Raw genomic sequence first — 18,257 nt, 5'->3', positions numbered from 1 at the left:
CAAGAAACACACCTCAGCCACAAAGACAGGCACCTACTCAGAGTAAAGGGCTGGGAAAAGGCTTATCAAGCAAATGGACCTAAGAAACAAGCAGGTGTGGCCATACTAATTTCTAACAAAGTTGACTTCAAACTTAAATCAATCAGAAGAGATGGAAAGGGACATTTTATACTCATAACAGGAAAAATTAATCAGGAAGAAGTCTCAATCCTGAATATCTATGCCCCTAATATAAAAGCACCCATGTATGTAAAAGAAACATTTCTAAAACTCAATGCAGCCATCAAACCGCACACACTAATAGTAGAAGACTTCAACACTCCTCTCTCACCAATGGACAGGTCAATCAAACAGAAACCTAACAGAGAAATTAGAGAATTAATGGAGGTAATGAAACAATTGGACTTAACAGACATCTATCGATTATTCCACCAAAAGAGGAAAGAATATACGTTCTTCTCTGCAGCTCATGGAACCTTCTCGAAAATTGACCATATACTCGGTAGCAAAGCTAACTTACACAGTTACAAAAAAATATTAGTAACCACCTGTGTCTTATCTGACCACCATGGAATAAAGTTAGAATTCAACAACAATGCTACGCACAGAAAGCCTACAAACTCATGGAAACTGAACAGTCAACTACTGAACCATAGCTGGATTAAGGAAGAAATAAAGAAAGAAATTAAAGTCTTCCTTGAATTCAATAAAAATAAGGAAACAACATACCCAAACTTATGGGATACTATGAATGCAGTCCTAAGAGGAAAGTTCATCGCACTAAGTGCCCACTTAAAGAAAACAGAGAAAGCACATATTGAAGATTTAACAGCCCACATGAAAGCTCTTGAAAAAAAAGAAGCAGACTCACCTAGGAGGAGTAGGAGACTGGAAATAATCAAACTGAGGGCTGAAATCAACAAAATAGAAACACAGAAAACAATCCAAAGAATCAATGAAACAAAAGGCTGGTTCCTGGAGAAAATCAACAAGATTGATAAACCCCTATCCAAACTAATCAAACAGCAGAGAGAGAATACGCAAATTAATAAGATCAGAAATGAAAAGGGGGACATAACCACAGACACAAAGGGAATTCAGAGAATCATCAGATCTTACTACAAAAGCCTGTATAACTGGAAAATGTAAAAGAAATAGATACTTTTTAGATAAATACCATATACCAAAGTTAAACCAGGACCAGGTGAACAATCTAAACAGACCTGTTCGTCACGAAGAATTACAAGCTGTTATCAAAAACCTCCCTACCAAAAACAGCCCAGGACCAGATGGTTTCAATGCGGAATTCTACCAGAACTTCCAAGAAGAGCTAATACCTATACTCCTTAATGTATTCCACAATATAGAAACAGAAGGGTCATTACCAAATTCCTTTTATGAAGCTACAGTTACTCTGATACCAAAACCAAACAAAGACTCAACCAGGAAAGAGAATTACAGGCCGATCTCACTCATGAACATCGACGCAAAAATCCTCAATAAAATACTGGCAAACCTAATCCAAGAACACATCCGAAAAATTATTCATTATGATCAAGTAGGCTTCATTCCAGAGATGCAGGGCTGGTTCAACATACGAAAATCTATCAATGTAGTCCAGCATATAAATAAACTGAAAGAAAAAAACCATATGATCATTTCATTAGATGCTGAAAAAGCATTTGACAAAATTCAACATCCTTTTATGATAAAAGTATTGGAGAGATTAGGTATTCAAGGCTCATACCTAAATATAATAAAAGCTATATACAGCAAGCCAACAGCTAACATCAAATTAAACGGAGAGAAACTCAAAGCCATACCACTAAACTCAGGAACACGACAAGGATGTCCACTCTCACCATACCTCTTCAATATAGTGCTTGAAGTTCTAGCAATAGCAATAAGACAACATAATGGGATCAAGGGGATTCGAATTGGAAAGGAAGAAGTTAAACTTTCGTTATTTGCAGATGATATGATAGTGTACATAAGCGACCCCCAAAACTCCACCAATGAACTTTTAGAGCTGATAAACAGCTTTAGTAATGGGGCAGGATACAAGATCAACTCCAAAAAATCAGTCGCCCTCTTATACACAAAGGATATGGAAGCAGAAAGGGAAATCAGAGAAGCTTCATCATTCACGATAGGCACAAACAGCATAAAATATCTTGGGGTAAATCTAACCAAGGAAGTGAAAGATCTATTTGACAAGAACTTTAAGTCTTTGAAGAAAGAAATTGAAGAGGATACCAGAAAATGGAAGGACCTCCCTTGCTCTTGGATTGGCAGGATCAATATAGTAAAAAGGACAATTCTACCAAAGGCAATTTATAGATTCAATGCAATCCCCATCAAAATCCCATCAAAATTCTTCACAGATCTGGAGAGGACAATAATCAACTTTACATGGAAAAACAAAAAACCCAGGATAGCCAAAACAATCCTATACAATAAAGGATCTTCTGGAGGCATTACCATCCCTGACTTCAAACTCTATTACAGAGCTACATTGATGAAAACAGTGTGGTACTGGCATAAAAACAGAGAAGTCGACCAATGGAATCACATAGAAGACCCGATTTTAACCCACAAACCTATGAACACCTCATTTTCTATAAAGGAGCTAAAAGTATACAATGGAAGAAAGAATGCATCTTCAACAAATGGTGCTGGCAGAACTGAATGTCAACCTGTAGAAGAATGAAAATAGACCCATATCTATTACCATGCACAAAACTCAAGTCCAAATGGATTAAAGACCTCAATATCAGCCCGAACACACTGAACCTGATAGAAGAGAAAGTGGGAAGTAGACTACAAGACATGGGCACAGGAGCTCGCTTCCTAGGTATAACCCCAGCAGCACAGACATTAAGGGCAACATTGAATAAATGGGACCTACTAAAACTGAGAAGCTTCTGTAAAACAAAGGACACTGTCACTAAGACAAATAGGCAACCTACTGACTGGGAGAAGATCTTAACCAACCCCGCAACAGACAAAGGTCTGATCTCCAAAATATATAGAGAACTTAAGAAACTTGACTTTAAAATGCTAATTAACCCAAGTAAAAAATGGGGCACTGAACTGAACAGAGAATTCTCAACAGAAGAAGTTCAAATGGCCAAAAGACACTTAAGGTCATGCTCAACCTCCTTAGCAATCAGGGAAATGCAAATCAAAACAACTTTGAGATATCATCTTACACCTGTCAGAATGGCTAAAATCAAAATCACCAATGATAGCATCTGCTGGAGAGGCTGTGGAGGAATGGGTACCCTCATCCATTGCTGGTGGGAATGCAATCTTGTGCAACCACTGTGGAAATCAGTGTTTCGATTTCTCAGGAAATTTGGGATCAACCTACCCCTGGACCCAGCAATACCACTCCTGGGAATATACCCAAGAGATGTTCTATCATATGACAAAAGCATTTGTTCAACTATGTTCATAGCAGTATTATTTGTAATAGCCAGAACCTGGAAACAACCTAGATGCCCTTCAATGGAAGAATGGATGAAGAAAGTATGGAATATATACACATTAGGGTACTACGCTGTGGTAAAAAACAATGACTTCTAGAATTTTGCATGCAAATGGATAGAAATAGAAAACACTATTCTTAGTGAGGTATCTTAGACCCAAAAAGATGAACATGGGATGTACTCACTCATAATTGGTTTCTAGCCATAAATAAGGGTCACGGAGACTACAATTGGTGAACCTAAAGAAACTAAATAAGAAGGTGAACCTAAGGAAAAACATATAGTTATCCTCTTGGCTATGGGAAGTAGACAAAATTGCCGGGGAGAAAATTGGGATCTTGGGGGTGGGGTGGGATGGGGGTAAGGGGAGATGGGGAGAGAAAAGTTAGAAAGGAAGGAGGGGGGGAACTTGGGGAAACAGGAGGATTGGGAAAAAGGAAGGTTGGACAGGGGAGCACGGAACCACAATTCTTAGTTAAGGGAGCCACTTTTGGGTTGGCAAGAGACTTGATCCTAGAGTGGCTCCCAGGAGCCCATGGTGATGTCCCCAGTTAGTCCCTTGGGCAGCTGAGGATAGGCAACCTGAAATGACCCCATCCTATAGCAATACTAACGAATATCTTGCTTACCACCATAGAACCTTCATCTGGTGATGGACGGAGATAGAGACAGAGACCCACACTGGAGCACTGGTCTGAGCTCCCAAGGTCCCAATGAGGAGCAGAAGGAGGGAGAAGATGAGCAAGGAAGTCGGGACCACGAATGGCGTACCCACCCACTGAGACAAGGGGGCTGATCTAGTGGGAGATCAACAAGGCCAGCTGGACTGTGACTGAGAAAGCATGGGATAATACCGGACTCGCTGAACATGGCAAACAATGAGGGCTGATGAGAAGCCAAGGACAATGGCACTGGGTTTTGACCCTACTTCATGTTCTGGCTTTGTGGGAGCCTAGCCAGTTTGGTTGTTCACCTTCCTAGACATGGACAGAGGGGGGCGGTCCTTGGGCTTTCCACAGGGCAGGGAACCCTGAATGTTCTATGGACTGGAGAGGGAGGGGGAGAGGAGTTTGGGGGAGAAGGAGAAGGGTGGAAGGAGGGGGAGGGAAATGGGAGGCTGGGAGGAGGCGGATATTTTTTTCCTTTTCTCAATAAAAAAAGATAAAGAAAAAAAACACAACTTAAAAAAATGAAAAGAAAAAAAGAAAAGGGGAAATTCACACTACCAGGGTATAGGTTCTCATGTCCAAAACGTTTCTGGAGAACACCCCACTAAGAGTGCAAAAGAGAGCAAGGGCAACTGGATTCCCAGGTTTTCTTCCCTGGCCCCAGGCAGCCACACCCTAGCCAAATGTGTTTGGCTGAGCTTTCCCATCAAGAGAGCAACTTCCTCTAAAGGTAGTGAAGGAAAAAAAATTAAATCAGTCTCTTATCCATTGAAAACATTCTTCATGCCTGAAGATAACATAGATGTTTTCAAAAAGAAAGAAAAGTAGGAGTCTTGGGAACAAGCACAAATACACAAATATAAACAATCAGAAATTCTTCAGGTTGAAGGAAAAGACCAGAAACAACAACATCCTTTAGTGCAAATAGAGACCATCAGAAGGCTTGAAGGTCATCTTAATACCAAGTTCCCTATTTCCACTTTTTTCCTTGATAATACACAAGGGCCTCCCAAGATGGCCCAGTGCCTACAGATGCTTGTGCCGAGATGATGGCCTGAGTTTGCCTTCCTGGGTACAGTAAAAAGAAACAATTGAATCCTAAATGTAGCCTGCTACCTCCACGTGTATATTGGGACAAACATGCAAAATACATGTGCACAAAAAATAAAATATATGTGAATGCTAAAAAGCAAATTATGATATTTTAGGTATGTTTAACGCATATGCAAATAAATTAACTATAGTGTATTGTAGAATAAAGAACACTAGAAAATGGCAAATGAATTTGTATTCATAAAAAGTTTTACTTTTCAATTATGATCTCACCCTATAAACCATAATGGACCGAACATCACTATGTTACCCAGGCTGGCATCAAATTCTTTTTTTTATTTAAATCTTTTTTTTATTGAGAAAATGAGAAAAAAAACAAGTTTCCACCTCCTCCCAGCCTCCCATTTCCCTCCCCCTCCTCCCACCCTTCTCCCCCTCCTCCCACCCTTCTCCCCCTCCCCCCACTCCTTTCCCCCTCCCTCTCCAGTCCAAAGAGCTGTCAGGGTTCCCTGCCCTGTGGTAAGTCCTAGGTCCTCCCCCCTCCGTCCATATCTAGGAAGGTGAATATCCAAACTGGGTAGGCTTCCACAAAGCCAGCACATTACGTAGGATCAAAACCGCGTGCCATTGTCCTTGGCGTCTCATCAGCCCTCATTGTTCGCCATGTTCAGAGAGTCCAGTTTTATCCCATGCTTTTTTGGTTACAGTCCAGCTGGCCTTGGTGAGCTCCCAGTAGATCAGCTCCGCTGTCTCAGTGGGTGGGTGCACCCCTCGTGGTCCCGACTTCTTTGCTCTTGTTCTCCCTCCTTCTGCTCCTCATTGGGACCTTGGGAGCTCAGTCCAGTGCTCCAGTGTGGGTCTCTGTCTCTATCTCCATCCATCACCAGATGAAGGTTCTATGATGATATGCAAGATGTTCGTCAGTATTGCTATAGGATAGGGTCATTTCAGGTTGCCTATCCCCAGCTGCCCAAGGAATTAACTGGGGACTTCGGCTTAGGCACCTGGGAGCCATTCTAGGTTCAAATCTCTTGCCAACCCTAAGGTGGCTCCCTTAACTAAGAATTGTGGTTCCGTGCTCCCCTATCCAACCTTCCTTTATCCCAATCCTCCTTTTTCTCCAAGTTCCCCTTTTCCTCCCCTTCTCCCTTTTCTCTTCCCATCTCCCCTTACCCCCATCCCACCCCACACCCAAGATCTCAATTTTCTCTCCGGCAGCTTTGTCTACTTCCCATAGCCAAGAGGATAACTATATGTTTTTCCTTTGGTTCACCTTCTTACTTAGCTTCTTTAGGATCACCAATTGTAGGCTCCGTGTCCCTTATTTATGGCTAGAAACCAATTATGAGTGAGTACATCCAATTTTCATCTTTTTGGGTCTGGGTTACCTCACTCAGGATAGTGTTTTCTATTTCTATCCATTTGCATGCAAAATTCGAGAAGTCATTGTTTTTTACCGCAGCATAGTACTCTAATGTATAGATATTCCACACTTTCTTCAACCATTCTTCCATTGAAGGGCATCTAGGTTGTTTCCAGGTTCTGGCTATTACAAATAATACTGCTATGAACATAGTTGAACAAATGCTCTTGTCATATGATAGGGCATCTCTTGGGTATATTCCCAGGAGTGGTATTGCTGGGTCCAGGGGTAGGTTGATCCCAAATTTCCTGAGAAACCGAAACACTGATTTCCAAAGTGGTTGCACAAGATTGCATTCCCACCAGCAATGGATGAGGGTACCCCGTCCTCCACAGCCTCTCCAGCACAGGCTATCATTGGAGTTTTTTATTTTAGCCATTCTGACAGGTGTAAGATGATATCTCAAAGTTGTTTTGATTTGCATTTTCCTGATTGCTAAGGAGGTTGAGCATGACCTTAACTGTCTTTTGGCCATTTGAACTTTCTCTGCTGAGAATTCTCTGTTCAGTTCAGTGCCCCATTTTTTAATTGGGTTAATTAGCATTTTAAGTCTAGTTTCCTGAGTTCTCTATATACTTTGGAGATCAGACCTTTGTCTGTTGCGAGGTTGGTGAAGATCTTCTCCCAGTCAGTAGGTTGCCTTTTTGTCTTGGTGACAGTGTCCTTTGCTTTACAGAAGCTTCTCAGTTTTAGTAGGTCCCATTTATTCAATGTTGCCCTTAATGTCTGAGCTGTTGGGGTTACACATAGGAAGCGATCTCCTGTGCCCATCTGATGTAGGGTATTTCCCACTTTCTCTTCTATCAGGTTCAGTGTTTTCGGGCTGATATTGAGGTCTTTAATCCATTTGGACTTGAGTTTTGTGCATGGTGATAGATATGGGTCTATTTTCATTCTTCTACAGGTTGACATTCAGTTATGCCAGCACCATTTGTTGAAGATGCTTTCTTTCTTCCATTGTATACTTTTGCCTCCTTTATCGAAAATGAGGTGTTCATAGGTTTGTGGGTTAAAATTCGGGTCTTCTATACGATTCCATTGGTTGACTTCTCTGTTTTTATACCAGTACCACACTGTTTTCATCACTGTAGCTCTGTAATAGAGTTTGGAGTCAGGGATGGTAATGCCTCCAGACAATCCTTTATTGTATAGGATTGTTTTGGCTATCCTGGGTTTTTTGTTTTTCCATGTAAAGTTGATTATTGTCCTCTCCAGATCTGTGAAGAATTTTGATGGGACCTTAATGGGGATTGCATTGAATCTATAAATTGCCTTTGGTAGAATTGCCATTTTTACTATGTTGATCCTCCCAATCCAAGAGCAAGGGAGGTTCTTCCATTTTCTTGTATACTCCTCAGTTTCTTTCTTCAATGCCTTAAAGTTCTTGTCAAATAGATCTTTCTAGAAAACCAAGGAAAAACAATCAAACAGATAATGGGAACAGTTCAAGACTTGAAAACTGAAATCGAGGCAAAGAAGAAAACACAAACAGAGGGCCGGCTGGACATGGAAAATCTAGGTAAACTAATAGAGACTACAGAAACAAGCATAACCAACAGAATACCAGAGATAGAAGAAAGACTCTCAGATTCTGAAGATACCATAGAGAAAATAAACACTATGATCAAAGAAAACAGCAAGTCCAACAAACTCTCATCACAAAACATTCAGGAAATATGGGACACAATAAAAAGACCAAACCTAAGAATAATAGGAGTAGAAGATGGCATCAAATTCTTGTCAAACCCTTTGCATCCACTTCTTGAGTCCTGATATTATGGGTTTGAGGCACCACACCTAACATCAGGATTTACTTTCTGGAGAAAGTGGTCAAAAAGCAATACTGTGTAGACTATAAAATAGTAAGGACATATAATTTATAATCTCTAAAACATATCAGAAAGGCTGATGAGAAATGAGAGTGTTCTAAAGGTAAAATATTAACAATAAGAATTAGAGAAACAAAATATGAGGGGGTAAGAGTGCAAATGACACAAAGTAGAATGTCACAACAGATACATTAGCTATTAAAGGATCAAACACTGCAAATAAAGACTAAATATTTTCTGAACAGATACAAAAGCAAGAATAGTAATACCTTATCAGTAAGATGGAGAGTTTAGAAGTGTGTGTGAGGGCTGGGAGGAAGGCACAGCAGTTAGCATCACTGTCTGCTCTTCCAGAGGACCAGGGTTCAACTCCCAGCACCCACATGGCAGCTCACAGCTGGCTGTCACTACAACTCCAGGGAACCTGGCACCCTCACACAGGCCTATATCATGCAGGTCAGACACTCACGCACGTAAAATAAAAATAAGTAATTCTCTTTAAAGTAGAAGAAAAATATGCTGGCGACAGTGGTGATGCTGTCACAGCCTTTAGAATCATTTACTGCTCATTTAGTCAGGGCTGGTTGCTGGGAATAGCTTCTGTCCTCAGTTCAGTTTAGTCTACTTAGATTGTTGGTGGGGTTTGCAAGTTTGCTGTTTGAGCACTTAGCCCCCAGCAGGTTGCACTGTTGGAGGACTGCGGGGAGCATCCCAGGCCTGTAGCATGAGGGCAGGGCCTTTGAAGGCTATTACACTTAGCACTCACTGAATCTGATCTGTAAGCTTTACATCCTGGCCATTGCCACATGAGTCTCCACCATGTGCCGTGGTCCCCATTAACAAACAGCACCTTGATGGCATTGGTGACACTTTTCCTGGGCAGGGAACCCATGCCAGACCAAATTGTGGGCGAGGAGTTTACACAACAAGGGTGACTCTAAAGCACTTGCATCAGTGATAGCCCTCTCGGTCATGGGTGATAACTCATGGAGTCTGCATCTATCTGAATCTCGAGAGGTGGTAGATGACTACAAAGTAACATCGTTCTCCAGATGCATAAGAACTGATGCACATAGGACCTCACAGAGACTGTGAGATCACTTACAAGATCGGCAGGAGCTCAAGCCAGATAAAATCCCTGCATGGAGGAGGGGAAGTGGCCACCAATCCCTACACCTAGCCAAGTAGCTATATGTGATGGATAGCTGCTTTCTCAATGGAGTGACACTCGAATAGCAAACACACCCCAGATCAGGCACCATACCCAGTAGTTTCCAGTATAAATAGGACTCCATGGTTTTGTCATTAACTTATACACAGGCTGTTTTGTTTGTTTTAAGCAAGAGAAAGAGCATGATGTTGAGTTAGGGGTAGTTAGGGAAGAGTGAAATATAAAAAAATAAACGAAAAATTTAAAAATACAGAAAAAATTAAAATAAAATATATATGTTGCGGGGAGCCTGAGGGGATGGCTCTTCCAGACTCTTATTCTTAAAAAATATCCCTGGGGTCAGGCCACACCATAGCAAACTCGGCGGGTCCCAGCAGTGCTGGGCACCGGTACACCTGAGCAAGCGGCTACAGTCGGCGGCTGTGGCGGCGGGTCAGACATATAAACACAGGAAATAGTTATAAATGTTTATTAATAAAGGGGGGGAGAGAAGAAGGGAGAGAGAGAAGAAGAAGAAAGAGAGGGAAAGAAGGAGAGAGAGAGGAGGAGAGAGGCAGAGCCCCGTGTGTACACCGGGGGAGAACACAGGGAGAGAGCAATGGCCGGCGGAGGGCAGAGGTAAAAAAGGAGTGGGCTGCCACATGGCCCGCCATCACTGCTCTGAGACCATCAGCTGTCTCTGCCTGGGACTGGCTGCTCCAGGGCCTGCTGTCTGAGGCCACATGGCCCGCCACCACCACTGCCCGGCCTCTGCTCTGGACTGGGAACCAACCACTGCTCCAAGACCAGCAGCTGTCTCTGCCTGGGACTGGCTGCTCCCACAGCCTGCTGTCTGCAGCCACATGGCCCAACACCACCACCACTCGGGCCACAGCTCTGGGACCAGCAGCCATTTCTGCCTGGGACTGGCTACTCCCAGGGTCCGCTGCCTGCCACCACATGGCCCGCTGCCACCATTTGGGACCTACAGCATTTCTGTTGCCTACTGCCGCAGGGATCTTGGAGCATTTTTAAAAAAGAACAACACAGAGGACCTGATTTCAGTCCCCAAACCCCAAATGGTGGTTCACAACTGCCTGTTATTCCTGTTCCAAGGGATATGACACCATCGTATGAGCTCCATGCGCAAATCCAAAGACACAAACGCAAGTAAAACACCCATACACATGAAATTAAAATAAACAAAACCTGAAATAATAATAAGATACATACTTTGGTCTGGATAGTGCTCTTAACCAGCGGACCTGAGTTCAGTTTGCAGTAATTACTAATAGCAATCTATAACTGTGAGGCCTCCCAGCATTATTTCACCCATGTTTATGTAGCCCATGTTACATAGCAATACATACATACATACATACACACACACGCACACACACACACACGTTCTCCACATAGTCTGTGCATTTATATATTTACTTCACCATTACAGTGATTCCATATCACAAGTATTGTTGCCAACCACATTGTACACAAGAAGAGAAACGCCCAGAGAGGCTGAATAAGTAGCTCCCAAGTCTCAGAGCAACTAAGATGTTACCCATGATTTAGTCATGCCTCCTAGTCATCCTGATCATTGTGAGGTCAGGAGGGAACCTGGGCCCTCAGTGTGTAACCATATGAAGGAGGCAGTACATACAGGAAACTGAGAAACACCCAAGATGGCACATTCAGGGCGAATTTCCTAGACTCTGGCAACTACTCAATCTCAGCTCTATGATTTGGAAATGGATCAGAAAGTCAAGGCAGGGGATCCCAGGTGGGCCAGATACTGGTTCTCAGACTTTATTCACTGGAAGGGGTATATGAAAGAGAGATATGATTGTGTGAGGAGAAAGTATGCGGTCACAATTTTGTGGGCCTCCCTACTTTCCTGCAGTGGAGCAGGACAAAGTCTACCTGTGCTTAGAAATGATGGCCCAGCCTGAACAGAACAGAAAAGCTTCTCACCAGGATATCTGTCGACATCCAGTAGTCAAGGATGTGGGGGCCAGCAATGAAGACAGTAAGGACCATGAGCAGAAGAGGAGAAGAGCCAGGGCTGTGAGAACAAGACACCCAGTCACTGGGAGGAGCTGCTTTGATGCGTTTCCCAGCAATTGTTGCCATGTTACCCACAGTGGGCGCTATGATGCATAAAACTGATGTCACAAAGCTCCTGAAACCAGAGCTGGAGCCATGAATTCATGTGTTCCCGGGAGAGACCAAGTCTCGACCCTTCTAGCCCAGGGAATCATGAAGCTATTACCAAGCCAGAGAAAAGACAAGCTAACAGCGCTCTTCCTTCCAGGCTTCCTTCTGGCAGGTGCCTGCCTTGAGTTCCTGCCCTGATTTCCCCAGGGATGAACTGTGACTTGGAAGCTTGTGCCAAATAAACCCTTTCTTCTCAAAGCTGATTTTGTGTTGGAGTGTTCTAGAACAGTCCCAGAAACTGCTACTGTGGCCCACCCTGTTGGCAGGCACAGGCAAGGGAAGGCACATTCCAGACTAGTGTGGGCTACATAATGAAACATTGAATCAAAAACTAAAACCCAAACCGTAGTGATAACCACAAAATTAAAGTGTAAATCCACTCTTAGGAATACAGGTCGTTGAACAACAGTATTCTGCTGTGTCATGCTATGCCAATGCCTGTCTCTGATGTTCATTCTCTCCTCTCAGAGTCATCGAAGTCATCCTGTTGCTTGGGCTTTCTCTAATACTAGTGCAGTATGAGATGAATTGATCTACCATGATTTCCTTTAAAGGGACCAAGGAATTGATTTTTCATGTGTGTGGAAAAGTGAGAGAGGAGGAAAGGCTAATTTGTAAACATGGATAGCCAGAAATACTAAGCCCACGTATTGAAAAGGTGGACAATCCCCTTCATACACTTGAGGTGCTAGCATATCAAGCATGATGGGTTTTATTCAAAAAGCTGTGACTTTCTCATCAGTGACCTTGGACCCTAGAAGAGAGTGGTGGCATATTCCACCAGTACGCTAGAATTAACCAGACCAGCTTAAAACAACAGATATAATTTAATAATTGAAAATGGAGAAACTCAAACGACCGGGTAAAGGTTCCTATGTCCAAAACAGGTCTGGAGAACACAGCAAGAAGAGTGCAAAAGAGAGCAAGGGCAGCTGGATTTCCAGATTTTCTTCCCTGGCCCTAGGCAGCCACACCCTAGTCAAATGTGATTGGCTGAGTTTCCCCATCAAGAGAGCAACTTCCTGTAAAAGGTGGTGACAGAAAAAGTTACTCAGTCTCTTATTCATTGAAAACATTCTTCATGCCTGAAGGTGACAGAGATGATTTCAGAAAGAAAGAAAAGTAAGAGGCCTGGGAACAAGCACAAATACACAAATATAAACAATAAGAAATTCTTCAAGTTGAAGAAAAAATATACCAGAAACAAAAAAAAAATCCTATGGTGCAAATAAAGACCATCAGAAGGCTTAATATCATCTTAATACCAAGTTACCAATTTCCACTTTTTTCCTTTAAAATGCACGAGGGCCTCGAAGATGGCCAAGTGCCTACAGATGCTTGAGTCCACCATGATGGCCTGAGTTTGCCTCCGTGGGTACACTGAAAAGGGAGAACTGACTCCTAAAATTTTCCTACTACCACCACGTGAATATTGTGCATAAATACATATGCACAAAATGTAAAATATATGTGAATGTTTAAAAGCAAGTTTTGATATTTTAGGTATGTTTAACACGTATGCATATGAATTAACTATAGTGTATTGTAGAATAAAGAGCACTAGAAAATGGCAAATGAATTTCTATTGTTAAAAAGTTTTACTTTTGAAATATGATCTCACCCTGTCTCCCATACTGGACTGAACCTCACTATATGGGCCCGGCTGGCCTCAAATTTATTTGAAACACTCTTGAGTCCTGGGATTACAGGGGTGAGGCACCAAACCTACCAACAGGATTTACTTTCTGGAGAAAGGGGTCAAAAAGCAATACTGGGCACACTGTAAAATACTAAGGACATATAATTTATAATCTCTAAAACATATCAGAAAGGCTGACGAGAAATGAGAGTGATCTAAAGCTAAAATATGAAAAATAAGAATTAGAGAAACAAAATATGAGGGGGATAAGATTGCAAATGATAAAGAGTAGAACGTCACAACAGAAACATTAGCTATTAATGCATTAAAAACTACAAAAAAGGATAAATATTTTCTGAACAGGTACAAAAGCAAGAACACTAATACCTTATCAGTAAGATAGAGAGTTTAGAAGTGTGTGAGGGCTGGGATGATGGCAGAGCAGTTAGCATCACTGTCTGCTCTTCCAGAGGACCCGGGTTCAATTCCCAGCACCCACATGGCAGCTCACAGCTGGCAGTCACTAAAATACTAGGGGACCCGGCACCCACACATACACCTAAATCATGCAGGCCAAACACTAATACGCGTAAAATAAAAATAAGTAATTCTCTTTAAAGTAGAAGAAATGATGCTGGCCACAGTTGTGAACATGTCACTGACTTTATAATCATTTACTGATCATTTAGGAAGGGCTGGTTGCAGGGAACAGCTTCTGGCCTCAGTTCAGTTTATTCTACTTAGATTGTTGGTAGGGTTTGCAAGTTTGCTGTTTGAGCACTTAGCCCCCAGCAGGTGGCACTGTTGGAAGACTGTGGGGAGCATCCCAGGCCTGTAGCATGAGGGCAGGGCCTTTAAGGCTGTTACACTTAGCACTCACTGAATCTGATCTGTAAGCTTTGCATCCTGGCCATTGCCACATGAGGAGTCTCCACCATGTGCCGCGGTCCCCATTAACAGCACCGTGATTGCATTGTGTGACACTTTTGCTGGGTAGGGAACACATGTCAGACCAAATTGTGGGTAAGGAGTTTATACAACAAGGGTGATTCTAAAGCACTTGTATCACTAAAAGCCCACTCTCTCACGGATCTGCATCTATCTGAATCTCGGAGGTGGTGGATGACTCCAAAGTAACATCTTTGTCCAGACCCAAAAGAGCTGATGCACATAGGACCTCACAGAGACTATGACATCACTGACGAGATCTGCAGGAGCTCAAGCCAGATAAAATCCCAGCATGGAGGATGGGAAGTGGCCACAAAGCCTTACACCTAGCCAATAGCTTTTGTGATTGATAGCCGCTTTCTCACTGGAGTGACATCGGGTATGGCAAACACACCCCAGAACAGGCCCCATGTGCAGTAGTTTCCAGTATAACAAGAACTCCATGGTTTTGCTTTTGACTTACAAGCATACTGTTTTTTTTTAAGCAAGAGAAAGAGCATGATTTTAGTTGAAAGGAGTTGGGGAAGGGGAAAATATAAAAATAAACAAAAATTTTAAAAAGAAAGAAAACTTTAAAGTAAAATAAATATGTTGAGGCAAGGCTGATGGGATGGCTTTCTAGAGGACCTAACTTCAGCCCCCAGACCACAAATGGTGGTTCATAACTTACTGTTATTCCAATTCCAAGGGATCTTATGACCTCCGAGGGTAAATCCACAGACTCACAGGCAGGTAAAATACCCATACACATAAAATTAAAATAAACAAAACCTGTAATAGTATGATATACCTGTTGGCGTGGATAGTGCTCTTATCCAGAGGACCTGAGTTCAGTTTGCAGTACCTATAACAGCCGTCTGTAACTGTGAGGCCACCCTGGGCTATTTTAGCCCAAGTTTATTTAGTCCTTGTTACAAAGCAAGACATACACACATATACCGACACACAAAAACAAGTTCTCCACATACTCTGTACATTTATATATTTATTTCACTATTAGTGTGAGTCCATATCATAAGTATTGTTGACATCCACGTTGTACACAAAAAGCAAAAGGCCCAGAGAGGCTAAATAAGTAGCTCCCAAGTCACAGAGCAACTAAGATGTTACCCATGATTTAGTCATGCCTCCTAGTCATCCTGATCATTGTGAGGTCAGGAGACAACCTGGGCACTCAGTGTGTAAGCAAATGAAGGAGGCAGTAGATACAGGAAACTGAGAAACACCCAAGATGGCACATTCAGGGCTCATTTCCTAGACTCTGACAACTGGTCACTCTTGCTCTATGATTTGGAAAAGGATCAGAAAGTAAAAACTGGGGATCCCAGGTGGGCCAGATACTGGTTCTAGGCTTTCTTCACAGGAAGGGGTATATGAAAGAGAGAGATATAAATGTGTGATGGGAATGAGTGAGGAGGCTAGTTTGTCTGCTTCCCTGATTTCCTGCTGTGGACAAGTTCAAAGTCTACCTGTAATTGAAAATTTTGGCCCAGCATGAAAAGAACAGAAAGGCTGCTCACCAGAATCTCTGTCGACACTTAGTGGTCGTTAATGTGAATGACACCTGACACAGAATGTGCATGTGGGGTCCAGCTGTGAGGACAGTAAGAACCAGGAGCAAAGGAGAAAAGAGACAGGGCTTTGAGAAGAAAACACCAAGTCAGTGTGAGGAGCTGTTCTGATGCGTTTCTTGGCAATTGTTGTCATGTTATCCACAGTGGGCGCATGATGCATAAAACTGATGTCACAAAGTTTCTGAAAATCAGAGCTGGAGCCATGAATTCATGTGTTCTGGGTAAAGACCAAGACTCCACACATCTACCAGTGGTCTTGTGGAGATAGGAACCACAGGCAGGGCCTTGGCCTTGTGCTTCCTTCTTTCTATTCTGGAGAACTTACTGGCACAAGATGGGCACCTCTGGGAGTCAAAAAATCTGACAGGACCTGCTCTGTAGGGACCATCTAGTTCCTTGGCCAGAAGGGACTGGCAATACACCCTGCCGCTCTCCCCTCTGTTCAGCATCCCTGGAGTCTATGTCCGGCCTGACAAACCCCTCATTCTTACCTTCCAGGTTTAAAGTCTGAGGATTCTGCCTCCTCTCCAGGCTGAAGAAGTCCATCTATTACTGCAGTCGGCTTCGGTGCCCTTCCCGACCACAGTCAGAACAACTCGTTCTCAACCCATGGTCCCAAGGAGGCTGTATTGCCCACTCTTGCTTAAAATGCTTTATTGTTGGTCAGGCCTGAAACATGAGCAAGAAAGAAACTTCCAGATGGCTAGACTCACCCTGACTGGTGTACAGTTTCATCATCTTCTGTTTCCACTCAGCATGATTCTGGGAAGCCTCTCCTGGCTGATGCTGGCTGCTTTCTTCTCTGAGAGCTGGTGCACTGCACCAAATGAGCTGAGGATAACTAAGATCTGAGCCAGATGTCCGGACACCAGACTGTCTCCATTGTGCTGAAGGAAAAAGACTGAAAAGAGCTAGGATTTGAATATGATGGCAGTTGACAGTGAAGCTATTAGGCATAAGGTGATGTCTGGGATGGACCAACAGACAACAAAGACAGGCCATAGAACAATGGGTAGGCAGCCTAAGGTCCTGAAATGGCATAACGATAATGGGGGTGGCCTACCTGGGGTCAAGAGAGAAGTAGAATGGCAGTGGGAGACTTGGGATGGAGCCAGTTTATGTCTTTCCAAACAGGATGTGACCGACAATGAGGATGGTGGTCCATATTACCTGGATTAGATTAAAACAGTCTCAAGAGGTCCTCTACACTGCGGCTTGTAGAGTGTGCTAACTCCTTCCCCTAGTATAATTTCAACTTAGGTCTGTTCTTTCTTTCTGCCTCTGCCTCCAGAGTACTGGGATTAAAGGCATGCACCACCATGCCCGCAAACTTCAGCTGTTTCTTAAACTTCTTTATATATTCTTGCATCTTATACACGTACTTACTTATAACAGATTGAATTCTAGGTAAGCTGTGCTTCTGGGTAAAGCACAGACTTTTCCTAGAAGTATCCATTCTAGGGAGAGCACAAAGGAGACATGGACAGTGAGAAGAGAAATTTAAGCCCTGTGCCTACCATGATCTAAGTTGCTGAATCTCAACTTGGCCAGTCTGCTTTGCCTCCTTGATTGCTCTGCTTACATTCTTGAGTACTTGACCAACTACTGCATCCTATCAGAATTCTTCCCTTTTGAGAAGTAGGATCAAATGAACAAATGAATGAAAAATGGACAAAAAGTAGAAAGGAAGGAAGGAAGGAGGAAAGGAAGGATGAGACTGCTGGTAAGGTCAAGACCAGAGAAAAACAGAGATCCTCTCCACTTAATAAGAAAAACCAGTGAGGTAACCGGAAGTAGGAGTCAGGAGGCCGGAATTAGATAGGGTAATATCACCTGATTTTTTATCACTGATACCTGAACCTCCTTTCAGGGAAATCAAATTATCCTTTGTGCATAAGGTCCAAAATTCACTCACACTCTCTCCTAACCTCTGTGTTTGTGTTTGTGTGTGTGTGTGTGTGTGTGTGTGTGTTTAGTGAAATAGTATGTTGTGAGGTTGTAATGGTGTGTGTGGTATGTAAGTTCCGAGTATGATTTCGTGAGGTATCCAGGGAGGAGAACCTCCACACCAGATGATCCAATGTAAGGATGTGTGTGTGTGTGTGAGCTCCCGAGCGAAGGTGTCTTTGCACACTTGTGGTGGATGCCAAAGGACAACTTTAGTGTGTTTCCTCAGGTGCTGTCCACTTTTTTTTTTTTATCAGACAGAGTCTTTCATTGGCCTGAAGCTCACAAAATAGGGTAAGCTGTCTGACCGGTAAACCCAAG

The sequence above is a fragment of the Microtus pennsylvanicus genome, chromosome X, assembly GCF_037038515.1.
Source record: "Microtus pennsylvanicus isolate mMicPen1 chromosome X, mMicPen1.hap1, whole genome shotgun sequence".
In the NCBI taxonomy this organism is placed as follows: domain Eukaryota; kingdom Metazoa; phylum Chordata; class Mammalia; order Rodentia; family Cricetidae; genus Microtus; species Microtus pennsylvanicus.
The sequence above is the reverse complement of the archived record's forward strand: the minus strand, read 5'-3'. Positions refer to the sequence as shown.